This window comes from Astatotilapia calliptera, chromosome 8 (genome assembly GCF_900246225.1).
Source record: "Astatotilapia calliptera chromosome 8, fAstCal1.2, whole genome shotgun sequence".
Taxonomy (NCBI): domain Eukaryota; kingdom Metazoa; phylum Chordata; class Actinopteri; order Cichliformes; family Cichlidae; genus Astatotilapia; species Astatotilapia calliptera.
In genome coordinates this window covers 7,073,526-7,082,117 of record NC_039309.1, presented here as the reverse complement: position 1 = coordinate 7,082,117, position 8,592 = coordinate 7,073,526, and positions in this window count along the sequence as shown.

Below are 8,592 nucleotides of genomic sequence, written 5' to 3'. Positions count from 1 at the left end.
ACAATTCAATTTAATCCCCTGCTACAAGTTTGGACTGAACATGCAATATACTATGCTTAAGCTTTCTGTAAATAACATAAAATAAAAACTGAGGTGTCATTGCAAAACATGATTGTTGAATCCCAGTCATATCACTGTCTCACAAAAACCTTAATTTGAAGTCACAGACAGTAGACTGAAGTAGGCCTATATATGATGTCCATGCACTTCACCATAAGGTCTCACATTTTTGTATATTTTCCAAAATAATTTGTTACTGTTATACGTATTTTACAATATTAAGTGTTAATCTTATGCTTCTTATGCTGACTCATACATTTTCTTTTACCACCACCACCACCACAGCGTTAATGCAAGTAGGCCTATAGGTAGGGGACCTCGTCTCTTGACTGCATTTATATTCATGCTAATGCCTTTGAGTACAGTTAGTCACTTAAGTGTCCCACTCTGAGACACTTCCATTGAGCTCTTTATTTTTCATTGCCATTTTATTTTATTTTTTAACCTGAAGACAAAGACGTTTTCTCCTTTCGTACCAGGTAAGGAGTATAGCCTACCTTAAACATCGGAAGCAGTATAGTCCCATCAAACGTGGTTTATAGCTCTTTTAACTGTCTATTTACACGATGTGCCGTAACCAAAAAAACCCCAAAACTAAACTAAACTAAAAAACGTGTACCCATTTGAACATATTGGCAAACTGACAATGTAGTAAGCTCATTTAAAAGCACGAAATTTACAAATTTCAATTGTTTACCACCCAATCACACCGCTTCCTGTGATTGAAAGCAGCATGTCTGAAATCCTTCCGCACTACAAGGATAGCAGGTATGTTTGTGCCTGTAGCTCATTGTTAAGTTAAGTAGTAAGGCTTGTGATGGATTGTTTTGGATTCTAAGTAAGCTAGAAGACAAATTAGCTGATCGCTTCCTAACCACAAAAGTACAGTATTTAGCTTTATAGCAAATAATATGTAACTAGTCACCTGCAAAGAGCTGCTTGATGTATTTCTCTGTGCTTAACTTGTGTTAAGCTTTGTTTTCAAATCAAACACATCCAGCTTCACCGTTATTAGTTTGGTTTCCAAGAAGGCAGCAATTAAAACAGAAGCTCACTTGAGTGTAAAAGTTTTAACAGTAAATTATACTGTGTTTAAATAAAACCAGCAGGTTTGAATAGTATAATTGATACCAAAACTGAGCAAAAATAAAGTCTAGTTAAGATAAAGAGCGCCTGTGAAAGTCTTTAACATTACATGAAAAGACTGTTTATCAGTTGGAAGTAAAATAGCATCTAAAACCCCAAGAACTGGAGGTCAAACCTGTGAAGTGTGTAATTCTGAATATTAAGAATCAGCATAAAGGTCTGTATCTGAAAGCTTTACTTGCTTCACCACCTTGACAAAAAGACAGATGATGCAGTGTGGTGTAAGAATGGTAAATGGACTGGTTCTTATACAGGCCTTTTCTACTCTATCTAAGCACTCATTGCGCTTTACACAACTTCCCCGATTCACCCATACACACCGCGCTTTTTTATATGTAAGTGTTTTCTATCTAACATGCACACACATCAGAGAGCAAGTTGGAGTTAGTATCCTGCCCAAGGATACTTGGCATGCAGACTGGAGGGATTGAACCACCAACCAAAGACAAAGCCTTTCATTTAATATGAGCCACTTTCTTTGAAATAAGGTTTGTCATCACAGTATCTCATTAATAAAGAAAGATGCCCTTCATTTACTTATAAATGCAGCTGCCTCAAGCATCAATAAAACATTGTATTATTTTGTTCTGTATCATCAGAAACATTGTTGCAAATTTTCTCCTAGTGTAGTATGTATGTATGTAAAGTGCATCAAATGATGTACAGTACTGATGTAAGTATATTTAATCACTAAAATTTGATCCTGGATCCTTTCCCCCCAAAATCTACTATGGTTTGGGCTCAACTTTAAGCTCTCTCGATATTCAGTATAGCCACAAAACCTTATTTGTGTAAGTCTATCTTCTCATTAGGAGTTAAGAATTTGGGGCAATTTGGGGCATTATAAACATGTATGTTATAGAATCCAGTGTAGTTACAGGAGCTATTAACTTTGCTTTTCAGAGCTGCTGATTTAGGATTTGGGACTGATAATGCTGTCTGTTTCGGAAAGAGGAAACACCAGTATTTGATATCAGTTTTGAGCATGTGCAGTAGCTCCCTCAGTGCCCTAGTGTAACAAGCCTGCAGTCCAGCCCAAACTTTGCTGAGTACTTCAGAATGGTTGAGAAGAAGAAGGTGACCTCAATGCAGAAGAATGCAATGTGGTCTGTCCTCCCTCCCCTAACATTCAGCACGGGTAAAAATTACTTCTCTTAACCCGCAGTTTAGCAGAGGCAGTGTATACGACTTGAGACATTTAAATAGCCACAGTCTCCTTCTCCTCCCTCCTTACTCTTCTCCCTGCCTTATTTTCACCTCCTCTTTTCATGAAGAGGATATGTGTAAAGTTGCCACGTTAAATGCCTTCTCTCCTTCCCATTGTGATTGTTCTCACTCTGTAAAGAGATCTTTAACAAAATGAGCACAGTCGTTACTGGCAGACGTGCATAGAGAAAAAAAACGAGAAAAAAAAACAAAAACCGATTGAACATAAGGATGTGACTGCTCCAGTGTGCATTTTCTTACGCATAGTGAAGTTTTGTTGACTTTCAGTTTTTTTTCAGTAAAGTAAACAAGCTCTGATCACATCTAATAATCACAGTTTCTCTTCTTTTTGCCATTCTTCCTTTCTACATGACCTATTTGAGCATGTGTGATTATTTGAGTTGTGGAACTCGTGCTTGCCTGTCTTGTCTTATCTTATTTTTTACAGAAAAGCAAACAAATAGAATGTAAATATTAAATCTGTTCCCTCAGATTGTTATATCTTAATATAGCTAGAAAAAATATGACCACACAAGATAGACAAGAGAGTGGCTGAGGAGCTATTTGGGATATTATGGAAATCCAAATGAGTTCCCACTTGCTCGGTTTGCATCTAAAATGCCTGATTTACTATAAATTAACCTGATCCTCACTGTTACTGTGGCATTATAAACTCGTGTTTTGCCTCCTCGACATTGTTTACCCCTTTCAAATTTTATCACAGAGACCTCAGAAGAAGAAATTTCATGCTTGATAAGGTGGTGCCAGCCACATGTTCAGAAATCAGCGCTGGTGCTGAAGGAGGAGTTAAGATTTATGCCTGCCTTCTGTGTCACCCTGAAAGGACTAACAGCTTTCAGATGTTGACTGCGGAGGAAGTATGGAGAATGAAAGTGGTAGCGTAGGAAGGTTGCACTGTAAATGATCTATAACAAAACAGGCATTTAGGCGTTCATTGAATGGTGCAGAGTGGTTGCAGGGTGAGGGAGTGTTTGGAGTGATTAGCCTGATCTTGAGTCTTCTAGCCACATATTGCACTGTGGTCTGTATTATGTATTCTCACTCAAGAGGAAGCTCCAGTCTAATTTTGGTTAGGAGTACTACTTTGGTTGTGTATTGAACTGTTAGGCTTTAAGACAGCACTTGGTATCGCTGCCATCTGTACTTTCCGTACTATAACAGCCTCCGTTGAGCAGGAGGAAAGATTCAGTTGAGTTTTGTTAATACAACGCCTAGTCACAACAACAGTTGTCTCAAGGTGCTTTATGTTGTAGTGTAAAGAGCCTATGATATTAGAAAGAAACTGTAACAGCCACATGACCCCCTATGAGCAACAACTTGATGACAATGGGGAGGAAAAACTCCCATTTAACAGGAAGAAGTCTCTGGTAGAAACAGGCTGAGGGAGGGGCATCCATCTGCTGTGACTGGTTGGAGTTGCGGGTAAAGAGAACAGACGAGAGAACGACGGGACAAAAGGCAAAGAATTAGAGAAAGAGCCACAGTTTAACCTGCATATAAAGCCAGATGGACAACACGTAAACTCCACACACGTGGTTTCAGTTTCAGACACAGCATTTAAGTTTTAGTAAGGTTCACAATCTTACTTTAGCATAGTAATATGCAAGCATTTGTATTCAGATATTATTCAGATCAGTATATAGGTTTATAGGTTTATAAGTAAATATTTGACAAATAAATATTTTGACCCAATGAGGGTGATTCCTAAAAGTGCTGCTATATATTTACAATATAAATCATTGGCTCTAAACCAGAATCCGAATGGAAGTGCTAAAAAAAACTCATTATGTCATTAGCATCTAGCCTTTGGGTATCATGAATGTCTTTACAAAGGTGTGCACTGCTGAGATAATTGTGACTGAGGAAAAAGTGCCTGACCAGCTGCTACAGCAATCCCTCATTTGTGAGAATGAATGTAAAATACATCCAGGTGTTATTGTACAGTGTGCATGAATGAATGCATTCTTTAACAACAGCTGTAAGTATGAAGTATATAAAATGAGTGAATTACAATGACCGACGGCTCCAATAATACTTCCTCCTATCATTGGTGTTCAATGACAGTAAGGACCAGTCAGCCCCATCATTACAACACGAAACTATAATTTTTCCACTCATTCTCTTCACCTGAATGTACAGTTATGTTGCATGTACACCTGGATCGCTTTGGAACAAGGTGAGTTTGCTGAAATTCCTACTGATTGTTTATGTTCTTTACAATCCCATGTACCAACTGGAATTTTAACTGAAACGGCTGTTCTCCCTGCAGTTCTGCATTTAACTGCTTCCATTATAATGCCAGATAAAAACAAAAAAAGTGTCTTCTTTGGAGCCCCAGATTCCAAAGAAGTGTGCAGTGGGAGATCATGTGATTTCACAGGGGAAAAAAGGAAAAAGCCAGTCTTTTAATGTAGTTGTTCACCTGTCATTTTCCACATTCCTCTATCCCACACTAGATTTAACTTTTACACCATTTCCTCAGAGACGTTGCAGCAAAATCATTCTGCCCTCTGATCAAAAAGCCATAGATGAGTGGAGAGGGCAGTGAGTGTCACAGTGACTCCCAGGATTTTGGCTTTGCAGCCAGACTTGAGCTCAATAAACTTTCATCCTAAAATAAATGCGAAATTAGAGGGTTATAGTATGGAGAGAAAAAAAGGGCCACTGGGCTTGGTTCTTGGCCCCACGCACTCAGCTGCTGTGGACTTTTCTTTCCTGTCTCCTATTATACTTGGTCTGCTGCCTGGATGAGTCAAGAGAGTGAGAAGAAGAAGAAATGGGTGGAAGAGGAGAGGCAGACAGAAAAATGAAGAGCACTGAAGGAAGGAATGGTAAAGACTTGCTTTACCGTCTCCTCCTCTGTCTCATCTTGCTTAAATGTTAGGGTAATGTAGACATTTGGGGACACTTTTCGATGAGTGGGATTCAGTTGCAAGGAAGGTGCTTCACCAAAAACCTGCTTTGGTTCCTACCATACTGTCCCAGTTTTACTTTTAGTTTTTCATGTATTTTCGCTAAATACTAGCAGTGCCAAGTGCAAGCCAAACTGGAAATTAAAAAGGTTCACCTTCAAAGTAATGTTTCTAGTTGGTGATGCACTTTTCACAGTTTCACTGCAGCTTGGAGATGAGCTGGCCAGTGCTTGTAGACAAGTCTTCCATTCAAACTACAAATGCAATAATATGCTTGCAACCAAAGCAATCACAAAATGGTCTTTTCGAGACATTTTGGGAGTACACATTTCTGGTTGCAAACCAGTCTCTAGGCCTGTGTCACTGAGGCTCTATTCACTTGAATTGTCATCACCATGAGTTAACATCACATGGTTGGTGGTCACGTGTCTAAAATGGTTATCTACAGCAGTGTTAGCCTGCAAGAAAGGCATCAAAGATTTAAGTTTGAATCTGTGAGTTCATACCTCACATTTGTTATTGTTTGAGATTTTCATTGATCAACACTAGAAGCCACCTGACAGACTTTGAAAATGGCAAAAAAACAGACACAGTGCTATAATTCGTCAGCTAAACACAAATTTGTTCCACCTAACAGCAGATATGTCCAAATACAGGTACAGAAATCCCCTCAAACTTTTCCAAACACAGTGTTCTTTTGCTCTTCTACAGTGTCGTCTGCCTAATTTCTTTTCCAGTCATAAAAGATGTGTTTTAATGGCTGAGCCACGACTGTGTCCAAGAGTGACAAATCCAGATGTTTTTGGATGCTGGTGCTGCAACCTGAGCGAACATTCTCAGTGTAGAAGCCAACTGTCAGATCGATAGCAGACTAAAACAAGTGTCTAGCTGGAAATCCTCCTTGCTGAAGACAGATGTGAAATATTCAGTTTGTGCTGCTCACAGTTTGACAAAGTTATCTTTTCCTCTGTATCGCTTTTGGATACACATTTAATATATTTTATTATATTTGGGAATTTGGTAACCTCTGCTTTCAAACACATCAAAAAGCAGGCTTGTTTGAAAGAAAAAAGCTTTTATTAAAGTGTTTATTAAAGCAAGCAAGCAAGGGCCCTCACAGTAGCAAGCCAGTGTTTAAGAGAGGCTGCTTTGCTGCCATCATTAATTAAGAACTAAGAAGATCAAGGGCTTTTTTTTAGGTATTTCAGTACCCCTGCGTGTTTTACAGTAGCTTCAGGTGCTTCTGTTTTTTAATTAGGAGCCTTAAACCACTTTGAGGCCCTGGCAAAATGTGTAGTAGGTGACTAAAGGTCTCAAAGGCCCCTACTGAAGACTAAATATGGCTGCACTGTAGGGGTTTGTTTTTGTTAGTGGAAAACTGATATAGAAATCTGTGGCCCCTTTCATCGCTCTTGCAGATGTGCTCTCATATAATGTCTACATTGATTTTTTTACTATGCACCTACTTAGAAAAGTGGCTTGGGAAGTTTTGGTAAGTGTGTTCCACATTCAGTTGTTTCATGTGTAAATTAAGGTTTAATCATCAATTGTTTTAGTCCCCCTGAAAAGTTAACACCCTGTAGCATAGAACTGCCTTTAGCAGAAGAAGCTTGAAGTAATTCTTTTCTATATGACTTTATCAGTCTGGCACATCATTGTGTAGGAATTTTTGCCCACACTTCTTTACTTTGCTTCAGTTCACTGAGGTTTGCCAGACTTTAAGTGAGCCATTTCAGCCACTCTCTCATAGATTTGCTGCTGTGCTTGGGATTATTGTCCTGTTGCAATTTGGGCCAAGATTTAGTTGTTGGACAGATGGTCTCACATTTGACTCTTCAATACTTTTGTATAAAGAGGAGTTCACGGTCGACTCGATGACTTCAAGGTGCCCACATGCTGTGGATGACAACCAAGCATAAAATTTTACCTTTCCACCACCGTGCTGACAGTTTCCTAAAAGTAATGACGTGAATAATGGCCAGTCATCTCTAGTTTGGTCTTGTCTGTCCAAAGGACATTGTTCCAGACGTCTTGTGGTTTGCAAACATGAACCATTTTGGTGTGCCCTTTGTGGACTGGTGCCAGCAGAACTACCTCCAGATCAATGCCAGTAAAACCAAGGAGCTGGTGGTAGACTTCCGCAGGCACAAGCATCCTCCACTGCAACCACTGAACATCCAAGGTATGGACATTGAGGCTGTGGACAGCTACAGGTACCTTGGTGTTCATCTGAACAACAAACTGGACTGGACTCATAACTCAGAAGCCCTCTACAGGAAAGGGCAGAGCAGGCTGTACCTGCTGCGGAGACTCAGGTCGTTTGGAGTGGAGGGCCCACTCCTGAAGACCTTCTATGACTCTGTGGTGGCCTCAGCTATCTTCTATGGTGTGATCTGCTGGGGCGGCAGCATCTCTGCTGGGGACAGGAAGAGACTGAACAGGCTGATCCGAAGGGCCAGCTCTGTTCTAGGATGCCCTCTGGACCCAGTGGAGGTGGTGAGTGACAGGAGAACGGCGGCTAAGCTGTCATCCCTGTTGGACAACATCTCCCACCCCATGCAAGAGACTCTGACACACTGAGCAGCTCCTTCAGTGGGAGACTGCGGCACCCACGGTGTGGGACGGAGAGATTTCGCAGGTCTTTCCTCCCCACTGCTGTCAGACTCCACAACAAAGACTTTTGCAGCTGATCAAACCCTCACACATGCAATAAGACTGCTGCAATTCTATATGCTATATGTGCAATTCTTGTAATTCTTCTTCTGACGAAGTTGTACTTTTGTATTTTCTTACTTAGTTGTATATAGCATTTGTATTTCTATTTTATTCTATTGTATATATTATTCTATTTTATTTTATTCTATTGTATATAGTATTTTATTTTATTTTATTTTATTGCATTCCAGTGTTTTCTAATTTCTGCTACATAACTTTGCACTTTTGCTGTTACAAAACAAATTTCCCACCTGTGGGACTAATAAAGGTCATCTTATGTTATCTTATCTTTAACTTGTGACTGACAGGTTGCTACCGTACAAATGTGTAGCATCTTTTGGTTTCTCAGTTGGAGCCAATTTTTGCTCATTATTCTTTTTTTTTCTTGAGCATTTTGATTGAAATCACCAAATTATGTTTTCTAAAAAGCACACAAGAATAAAAAGACCCATAACAGACAGGCTCTAAAGAAGGCTGAAGCAGGTGAGGTGGGCTGTGATCCACAGTTTCACTGCAGCTTGGAGATTAGCAC